At 39.3% G+C, this 10,840-nt stretch overlaps 1 long non-coding RNA gene across 1 annotated transcript; it reads left to right on the top strand.

The window, feature by feature from the left end:
• The first annotated feature begins 393 nt into the window (after positions 1-393).
• On the top strand, positions 394-10,500 carry LOC111610922. Its single transcript, XR_002753812.1, has 3 exons — positions 394-441; positions 638-742; positions 8,979-10,500. It is a non-coding gene; the product is annotated as an uncharacterized LOC111610922 (long non-coding RNA).
• The last annotated feature ends 340 nt before the right edge of the window (positions 10,501-10,840 follow it).

Genomic DNA, 10,840 nt, shown 5'->3' with positions numbered 1-10,840 from the left:
CATTTTAAGCTGATCTGATGTCATTCATGGAGACACTGGCCAGCTGCCTCCACTTCCAATCAGCACCAATCAGAAGATCTGGAGCAGGGATGCTAAACCCCAAAGGAATAGCCTTGGGCTGTAACAATAGCTTTCTATTATTATTGCTATTATTGCTTCTTTTAGAAGCAATAATAGAAAGCTTCTAAAACTTTCTTTTAGAAAGTTTCTAAAGAAACAAAAACCAGGGTTTCTAGCAAACAAATCCTCCATCACAGCAGCACAAAGCTGCAGCACACAGGATGCTGCCCAATTGGCCAAGAGGCCCTGAAGTCAGTTTCCCAGCTAGCCTTATACTGCTAATCAAGAGGCAGAGTGAAACCAGCTGGACCTGCTTAACCTGCTGGAGCTCAGCAGCAACCTGAGAGGGAGGAGAAATCCTGCATGCAGCCACCACTGCATGTAACAAACACTTTTCCAGGGAAATTGAATCTAAACAATAATTAACTAATAATTATTTGTGCCTAATTTTCTACTTTAGCTTTGACTGTAATTGACTGTAACTAGAATTCAGCAGGTTTCACTGTTGACTGATCTTTGATCTTTACATGCAGGCAGCAGATTGGACAGAAATAAATGACTTTTTATCTTTTATCAGGCAGTGAAGCAGCTGAAGTTTATTCAGCAGTAAAAACAGGAGATGGGACTCATGGAGAGAGAGTCATCAACCAGAAGAAGAAGAAGCAGAGGTCAAAGGCCAAAGGTAAAGTTTTCTGAGTTTTTCTTTGTTTTTGTGTTTTGTGTTTGTTTTCTATGACTTCTCTGCCCAAACTTATTTTTAGCATAAGATGATCTCTTACAAGGTGCAGCTAAAGTGTAAAAACTCAAAAGCTCCTCCTACAGTAAAATACGGTGGTTACATAATATGATGTAACACCGGCCTGTCAATGATCGGTAGTAATTAATGTTGTCATGATGTGTGGATGAAGTTGGACCAAAATACAAGCAGAATTCAAGTCGTTGATGAAATAAAGTTTTCATTAAATAAATCCAGAAACAACTTATAAAAACTTTGATGAATGTCCAGGAAGTCAGGAAACAACAGAGACTGAAAAAAACAGAAGAAACCAGAGAGGAGATGAACGAGGATAATAATGTCAGGTTGAATGAGTGAGTTTCCTGGAACAACGGATCAGGACTGATTACTGAGAGGGAAGAGAAGAAAACATTGATCTAACAAACACAAGAAAACAATATGATCTGACTGAAATAACTAAGAACAAACTGATCTAGAAAAGTAAAACCCAATCTGATCTGATCAAAACTAATAATCAATCCAAAACAGATAAAAAATGATCATAACTCTAAACAGATGTTTCCTCCTGCTGGAGGTGAGATGGTCTGAATGTTGGTCCTGATTCAGCATCAAATAATCAGGAGGTTTTTTTTTTTTTACCACAACAGATCAGAGCAGCTTCTGCTGACATGAGCAGAAAATAAATCATTTCCTCTGAAACCTGCTAGAGATGAGATTTTATAGTGGATCTGGTCTGAGGATGGCGGCTAAATCATTGAAAGTTTAACCGCCAAATGGATCCGTTTAGATCCGTTATTACAGGCTGATCCAACACAGCTCAGATCGTTTACAGCAGCTTGGAAAACATTTTTCAGTTTTTATTTGCTAAAAATGATTTGAATCTTGTAAATTTTATTCTACTTGTAGCCCTGTGGTAAACTGAGCTTATTGTAATAACTGTATGTTAAAGTTAATAGAAACTTTACATAGTTCAAGATAAGACCCAAATATATTAAAAGTAAACGCTTATTTATTAATGCATAACATTGGTGACATCTATGGATTTCATATTCAATACACTAGTATTTTCCTTTACTTTAATATTTAAATAATATAAAGGGTAAATATATCTATTAAGTAATTTGCTTACTTTTCTAAATCAACTAAGAGCATTATTTTATGTAAATATAGCAATGAAAAGACATATTAGTGTAACATAAGATGCACTGTGTATTTTATTTGGTTGGTTTTATGTCACTTTGTGTTTGAGGTTCACATTAAATCCCAGTGAAATTTATTTATGTTTTTGTTTGTGACAAAATATGGAAGTTTAGGGGTTATGAATATTTTACCAAGCTGCTGTAAATCAAAAATGTCTTTATTTAAACTTCATCAGAGGAGCAGCTTTCAGACAGAGTCTAGTCAGGAACGTGCAGAGGGGGGGCTGAGGGGGGCTTCAGCCCCTGACCTTTTTATCCTTGATGCCCTTTTAGAGTTTTTTTTTGTATTTATTTCTAATCTGTATGTCAGAAGGCCTGTTTGTTCCCCTCAGCAATAATATTTCTCTAAATATAATAATGTAGTAAAATAAACTAGTCTGGCTGCCCTCAGGCTAATAATGACTCTCAGAGCCTCCATGTTGTTCAGACTCCATGGTGAGGAGGAGGAGGATCTGTTCCTCTATCTATCTAATTATGGGCAACAATATTTTCATTAACTGGTTTGTGAATAAAAACGTAGGTCTGATGACGTTAGAAAAACTGTTTCTATTTATATTTTTATAATCGTCCTGCAATAGTGGGACAAAACCCGCCTCACCACTAAACTCAGAAATGCTGCAGAGAAACTTCTGACTTTAACTTCATCATTCTGCTAAAAGCCCGGTTCACTACAGGCAGTCTGGGTCGGAACCACCGACAGATAGAAAGAATATCTGTCTTTATATCAGACATCCTGATATAAGACACTGAGACTGTCACCGCGAGTCGCAACGCAGCTCAAAGCCCCGGTACCACCCGGTACCACCTGGTACCACCCGCAGGGGCGCAACTCCATATTTTTGAGGTGGATGCGAACATATCTTCGGCGCCCCCCCATATATCGAATGATGACTGAGGCCTGCTCTTGCTTTGAAATATCAGGTGTGCAGTCCAGTTCCACTGCAAAGTACTTAGAGGACTTGATCTTGGCAGAAATTTTACTCAAAACACACTCTGATATTGAATCTAAAAATTCATTCTGAGTGCACCATGTCAGATATCCAGTGGTTTGTTTGGAGGCAGCCTTTCTAAGATGCTCTGCCAGTGTTACATCATATCGCGCTATGAGCTCAAGGATTCCCAGAAAATTTCCATTTTTAGGATTTCCTAACTGAGAATTTTTCCCCCTTAGTGGCAAGTTTCTCTCTGCAAGGAAAAGTATGCAGTCGATAACTCTAGTCAACACACTTCTCCAGTGTGCTTTTTCAGCTGCCATGGTTTTCTGCAGTTCACTATCAATAGTCTTACCTAGGCGTAAGCGAGATGCCATTTCTTTCCACGTCAGATAAGCATTTATGTGAGAACTACTGGTTTCATGGTGCTTCAGTGTTTTTGAAAGACATCGCCAGTTATTATACCCCTCCACAAGGCATGTGTCAAGAACTTTAGCTTCACCAAAAAGCTTACATGCAAAACAATAGACTCTATTAGTATTTTTAGAATACAGTAACCAATCTCGTTCAACTTTCTCTCCATTAGACAGTAAACGAAAACAGTATGCTTTGGAAAAACACCTCTTATTCTTCTCTAATCTTGGATATGGACCATCAGAAACTTTCTGTGGGCCATTTACAACCATGTACTGCCTAAATGTGTCCCCCATTTTGTGTGGTAAAGGCCATTCAGATGGTTCTTCTGAATAAAGCCTTGTCTCGGCTCTCTCCTCCGCAGCTCTGTGCTTCTCTCTCTCTCTTCATCATCTAGTCCTCTCTGCTCTTCCTCTCCCTCATCTGCACCTTTCTGTTTCTCATTCTCCTTTCTCGTGGTTGACTCACCATGACTGCCTGCACTAATTTCCCCCAAAAAAGAACACAATCAAAGATGGTCATCAGAAACTCAAACCATCATGGTATATAGGTTTTTGTTGCTTTCCTAATGCCTACCTGTTCTCATCACTTGTCTCCTCTATCACTGACCTCATGTCTGTCTCCTTCATCCCTTGTCTGTGGTGTTCTCCACTAAGTCATGTGGTCAAAAAAAGCATTATTAGTTGTAAAAATTACAGATCTTACCGTTTTTAAAAATAATGTTTAAAAATTTGTGCTTGAGATGGACTAGTTGCTCCCTCACTTCCACCTGCATTAGACCAACCTGTTGCCTTCCCCTGTCTGTCCTGATTCTTCCTCTTTCATCATCTTCTCTTCTTTCTCTCCACTATCACAGCTGAATGACATAAATTTTGTGTTAAATAGGCTTAAAAAATACAGCAGTCAAACTACAATAGAAATTAAACTTTAATTTAAATCATCTCCTTGTTGGATAACAGTTACTGATTGGACATTACATCTGATCTGACTTATCAGATACATCACAACACCACTGTAGTGGTATTGAATAAGACATTTAAACTCAAGTGTCCCCCTGCCAAAAAGGTTGGTAAAATAGGTCACCAACCTTTTTGAGTTTAAGGGCTTTAGTGACTCTGATGACTAATTTGTCTGATACACACATGAACTTGAACAACTCGTCTTTAATTAAAGAATCCATAATACATATGAGTGAAAAAAATGCACCCAGGAGGGCTAAGTGTTGGACCATAGCTGGGCACTGCCGCCACAGCAGCTTTAGCTTTCCTGTGTTAATATTTCCTGAGTTTTATTTCGGTCATTCTTACTTAGTGCGCGGTTATGTGTCTGTGACAGGTTTATGTATCAGATATTCATAGAAATACAAAACAAATCGCGTCCCTTAATGGTTTAATAGGGGAGGCAACTTTTAACAGCAAATATGGGACGATTCCGTATTAGGCTAGCTGCTAGCTTTAGCTAACTTGATTATTTACAACCCTCCTGTCCTGCTAATACACTGACGGTACTTACCTACTATCTTTCAACCACATTGAAAGGCTTTTTTTCATCCTGCCAACATCTTTATCCTTCTCCCTTTTCCTTTTTCTGTTTTGCGCCCCGGACAGCTTTTTTTTCTGCCGCTCCATTTTGTCAAGTGCACTACGAGTGGTAGTCTAAAATTTAAAAAAAAAAAAAAACGCGCCTGCGTACTCTTAGGGGCGCGTGCACAGCCACCTGCATGGGAAGGGAGAGCGACAGGAGGGGAGGTGAAGGAGCAGAGGGGCGCCTAATCAGTGCTGTTCCCCTGTTATTGATCATTTCATTCTGTTAATTGTAGAAAATGCCAACAAGAAAAAAACATTTTTCGAGATGGGGTTTTGGCGCCCCCTCTAGTGCAGCGCCCCTATGCGTTGCATACCCTGCATACCCACTTTTTGCGCCACTGACCACCCGGTACCACCCGGTACCACCCGGTACCACCTGGTACCACCCGGTACCACCCGGTACCACCTGCTCTCTGTTCTCTGCTTCTCCTTAACGTTTCTACCAGGCGGGTTAAAGCCGCTGGAGGTTCTGGGCTGTAAACAGAAGTTACTGCAGAACCTCAAGTGTTAAAGGAAGATTCGGCCCAATTAGAGTTCATGAAATAAACATCAGAGAAAATATTGTAGCAATAATCAGAACCGCAGCAAAAAGCCAAACATGCCACAATGAAATGAACCAAAATGTCTCCAAAGCATCGGGGGACTGACAGGGGCCACCGGGGGATTCCAGGTGGATTCCAGGTGGATTCCAGGTAGATTCCAGGTAGATTCCAGAGATGCGCATGGCAGCAGCTGTTCCTCCAGGGCCGGCCCAAGGTAATATGGGGCCTTAGCCAGAACCCCCCGTCCTACTAAGAACCTCAGCATCACTAACATGTTTAAATGTCGATCAGGTGAATCTGTGAGAGGGAGACCAGGTTTATTGGCCCAGTTTAAAATCAATCACTGATTATTGGTTATTGGCTGTGATGTATTTGTGAACAAACCCAATTCAAACACAAAGATTACACCATATTGTAGCCATGGCAACACAACAATCAAACTATCAAGATGATTCTTTAAACTTTTACAAAGTAAACGTCCTAGTTAAATCCTAAATGTACTATTTATTTTTCTCAGCTGATGCATTAAATAAAATGTAATAACATTGTTATTCACTATAAATGATGCTACAGGTTTAGATCTATGGTCTGTGGTACAATTAGACCATTTCTAGGGGCCCCTGAGTGTCTGGAGGCCCCTGAGTGTCTGGAGGCCCCTGAGTGTCTGGAGGCCCCTGAATGTCTGGAGGCCCCTGAGTGTCTGGAGGCCCCTGAATGTCTGGAGGCCCCTGAATGTCTGGAGGCCCCTTATGTGTCTGGAGGCCCCTGAATGTCTGGAGGCCCCTGAGTGTCTGGAGGCCCCTGAATGGCCCCTACCAGCAGCTACTGAGCTTTCTTTGCCTTGATATCCCAGTCTTATAATTCTAGATCTAGAGGTTTAACATCAAACTATTATATAGTTTTAACCCCTTTGAGTTTCTGATCTATAAATCAGTCTGCAGCCAGGTTGTTCTAGAGGTTAAATAGATATTATTAGGGCTTCATTAGTAAAATGGCAGCAAATTAGCTTATTTCATAACTTCATGACCTTTGACCTTCTCTCCTCTGGTCTGTTTAACAGCTACAGTCTCAGATCAGCTCAGCCCTCCAGGACTGTCAGCAGCAGAAACAGAAACTTTTTACCTGTTGGGGAAAATAGAGACTAGATTTGCTTTGCATTTCCTGCATGATGGCGACGATCCAGTAGGATCCAGTTAGATTCTTGGTTCATATGGGTTGTTGCTGTGTTGTTGTACGGAGTTTTTGCTCAATGGGGCCCTTTTTAAATTTGAGCCCCTGACCCTCCAAAGGTCTCTGCACGGCCCTGTGTCTAGTCAAAGCCCAGCAGCAGAGTCTCATTGTGGCAGAAAGCAGAAGTGATCCATTTGCTTCGTCATTCAGTTTCTCTGAACAAAACGTTCCTGTGAAACCACAATCATCGTCTCATCATCGTGTTTATGGTGAAACTTTCCATCAGAAGCTGAGAGCAAAACGTTTCAACATCAACATTATTTATCGTTTTTATTCCTTTTCTCCAGGATAATGTCAGGTTTTCTCATTTTTCCATCAGATCATGAACAGAAAGTTAAATATTTTCAGAGTTTTCTTGTGGTTTGGAGCAAAGAGCAGAACTGAGTTGTAGAAACTTGTCAAGGTTTCATGTTTGTGAATCGGAGGCTGAGAGACTCTGACTGGAGGAATCAGTTTGTCCTGTTGATCCTGCTGAGTGTTTTTCTACCTGAGGATTGTCCAGGTGCTGCAGAGCTGCTGTTCTCCTTTCATCATGTGTGTTTGAGCAGAGATGAATCTGAAACTCTGACTGCAGTCTGGATTCCTGATGTCCGTTAGATCCAAGCGTCTGAATGAGGAAATGAGTTTTAGCAGAACAGAATCTGATCGTTACATCAAACTTTAAGTTTCTCACTGAAACAGTAAAACAAAGTCAGTGAGGTTTGAATAAATCTGCCTCTTTGGTGCTTTAATGGAGAAAAATGAGGGAAGATTAAATGTTTTCAGTCACATTTAAAACTAAAGATGAAGTTTTTCCACTGAGTGTCGATCAGATTCTGGACATGAAACGTTTGGACTTTAATCCGCCATCAGATTAACATCAGATGCTTTTAGTCTCTCAGTTTCATCCTGACTTGATGTTTTCTGTTGTTTTCACATCTAAAAGCAGAAGTTCATCTTCCTCCTCCAGCTGTTATCTGAATGTCTTTGCTTCTGTTTTCTGCTCATTTTTTCCGATCATAATTTTAGAACCGTTTTTCTCCTCTGTGGTGAAATGTGTTCAGTTTTTCTGGTAGAGGCAGGAAGTTGATCAGTTCCTGTTTTCAGGTTTAAACACATCAGCAGGATTTATATTTAGTGATTAGCTGAGCAGCTGCAGAGGAAAGATAAAAAACTGAAAACCTGAAGATGTTCATGACAGAAACAGAGGAGGGAAAGTTCCTGATCCTCCTGCTCTCAGGATGAAACTTCATTTATTATAAATATCAGATTAATATCAGATTAATATCAGATTAATCTGATAATCTGATCAGAGGTCAGACTGTCCTGACCTTTACTTTCTACTAACAGGTTTTATCTCTGATCATTTCAGCATTTTTTTATCAAAACATTTCAGGATCCAGATGAAATTCTCTGGTTTGGTTCTGATCAGGTCCAGTTGCAGACATGGTACTGGTTCTGATCTGGTTTGGTAAATAAACAGTTGATGATAAATATCAGAACCAGATGTGGAGCCGCAGCGTTTGAAGGCCTGATGGTTTCTGACTTCATCCTGCAGTGAGTTTCACTGCTGCTGCCTGTTCAGGTCGACCCGATCCATCCATGTTCAGAACCGCTGCTGTTCTGCATGTGAACAGAACCGGTCCACCTGCTGGTCCAAACAGCACATTCTGAACCCAAAAGAATCAGCTTTATTCAACAAACCTGTAAAAAAATAACTTTAAAATAAGAGAATATTCCAGACTGAAGAGGGAGAAGTTAGTTTGGGTTCTGCTGTTCATCTCCAGCAGAACCAGAGGACCGACTGGACCGACCTCCGGTCCATCAGAGGAAAACAGAACCAGAACCAAACAGGAACAAACTGATGTTTTCTGTGTTTTTGTGTCTAAAATAGATTTTTAAGGTGAAGAGATAATATTATCTTTACATGAATAGAGGACAGAAATTATATTTTTATTCTTCTTTCTGCTCCTTTTCACTCATGATTTCTATTAGTTACATGAATTATTCATATTTATTATTGAATGAAATGAAAATCTAATGGAAATCAACAGATTAAGATCCAAACTATTTAGTTTTTCTCTTTAAATCAACGTCAGGAATCTGAAATGAAGGCAGGAGGATTGATCCTCTTTTATCAATGAAATAGACAAAAACAGAAACATGGAAATAATAAAACATGAAAAATGAAACGTTTGTTTAAACTCATTAATTCTCGTCTCACATTTATAAATAAGTTTTTCTGTTTCTTTGCTGCAGTTTAAAATCTTTATCAAACTTTTTGTTGTTTTTGTTTCCAGAGAATCAACCAGACCCAAATCTTCTCTACTCCTCAGTGAGGTCGCCCAGAGTTGACCTCTGACCTCCAGCAGCTGTTAGCTTCTCATCGCTGAGTCAGATCTACTGGGATTTAGCTGGACTGGTTTCCAGTAGCAGCTCAGGAAACCAGTAGCATGAGCTAAGTGTTGTCAGAGACTGGGCTAACGGCTAACAGCAGCCCAAGCTAACAACAAGCTAACAACAAGCTAACAACAAGCTAATTCTTTGCTTTTTATGTATTTTAACTGAGCAGCAACATGTTGACCAGCAGAGGAAATAAAACATTTCATCACAGCAGCTGTTACTGTGCGGCGGCCATGTTGGATTTTAAGCTCTGGGTTTAAATGTTTGAATGTTTTTAATCTGGAAATTTAAAGTTTCAGATTAGCTTCATGCTAATTTAGCTTCTGAAGATGGAAAGGATTTTATTTTAAACTTTACAATAAATAATTTTCTGGTGTCTCAGAATCTGCATCAAATAATAAATGAATGAATTTATTCTGTTTTTTATGTAACTTTAATGTCATGTTAGTCTCAGGTTTAGAGGTGATTTTATAATAACTTAATTTCTACTAAACTCTTGTTTGTGTTTAGTTCAGAGACAACAGATGTCATTTTGTTACTGTTACCCTGAACAGATTGAATTACAATATAAATCTTAATTTACTGATAAAACAGCAGAAAATGAGTTAATGGTGAAAACTGAAGATTCTGCTGTTATTTGATCAGCTTTAAATCCAGACATGGTGGCTGAAGCTGAACATCAGAGTCTGATTTATCCTGATGGATGAGAAGCTGGAGATCCTAAAATACTGATTTCACTCAGACATGAAGCTTCTTTAAAACTGTTTCATGAACTAAAAGAGGATTTTCAGTTTTGATCAGCTCTGAGTTCAGATGGAGGTTTTATTTACAGCTGAGAGCTTCAGTGATGAAGGAGTGATGAAGAGGAGGCTGATCTCACTCAGCTTCATCACTCAGGTTGAGATCAGCCTGACTGCTAATATGACCTGAACTTTAAGTCTTTTATTTCATCATCTAACTTCTGCTTTCAGTGACTTAATGCAGCCTGTAGATAAACCAACATCAGCAGCAGAAACTCGGCTTCTTGTTTCCTGTTTCTGTTTTTCTCCTCATTGTGGAAAAAGTTTGACCTTTGACCTTCTTCTTCCCATCGTTGCTTCAGGCTCTGATGTTTCCAGACTTTTCTTCATCTGTTGGCTCCTTTAATCAGCCATCAGGTTAAATCAGCTCCTTTTAGCCTCTCAGTTTTCACCATAACTCCACATTTATGGTTATTTTTAACATCTAAAAGCAGAAAATCACATGTTGCAGCTGCTAGCTGAACATTTCTGCTCATTTTTTCTGATCATAATTTTAGCAGCGAACCGTTTTTCTCCTCTGTGGTGAAATGTGTTTATTGTTGCTGATAGAGACGAGAAGCCGATCAGTTCCTCTTCTCTACATGATTTATATTTAGTGATTAAAAAACTGTGAAAACTTGATGCTGTTGATGGTGAGAAATGTTTGAGTTTAAAAACAGAGACAGGAAAAGTTTCAGCTTCCTGGTCATGTGGTTCTAAATATCGGATTTCTCTGAAATGTTTAACTCAGTTTAAAAAAAGAAATGAGGCAAAGTGTCGACCTTTAACCTCAGAGTTTATCTCACATTAATTCATCTGATTAAAACTGTTGGTTCACATGGATAAAACTGTTGGTTCACATGGATAAAACTGTTGGTTCACATGGATAAAACTGTTGGTTCACATGGATAAAACTGTTGATTCACATGGATAAAACTGTTGGTTCACATGGATAAAACTGTTGGTTCACATGGATAAAA

Source organism: Xiphophorus maculatus, chromosome 14 (assembly GCF_002775205.1).
Source record: "Xiphophorus maculatus strain JP 163 A chromosome 14, X_maculatus-5.0-male, whole genome shotgun sequence".
In the NCBI taxonomy this organism is placed as follows: Eukaryota; Metazoa; Chordata; class Actinopteri; order Cyprinodontiformes; family Poeciliidae; genus Xiphophorus; species Xiphophorus maculatus.
This window is presented reverse-complemented; position numbering and strand designations above follow the sequence as displayed.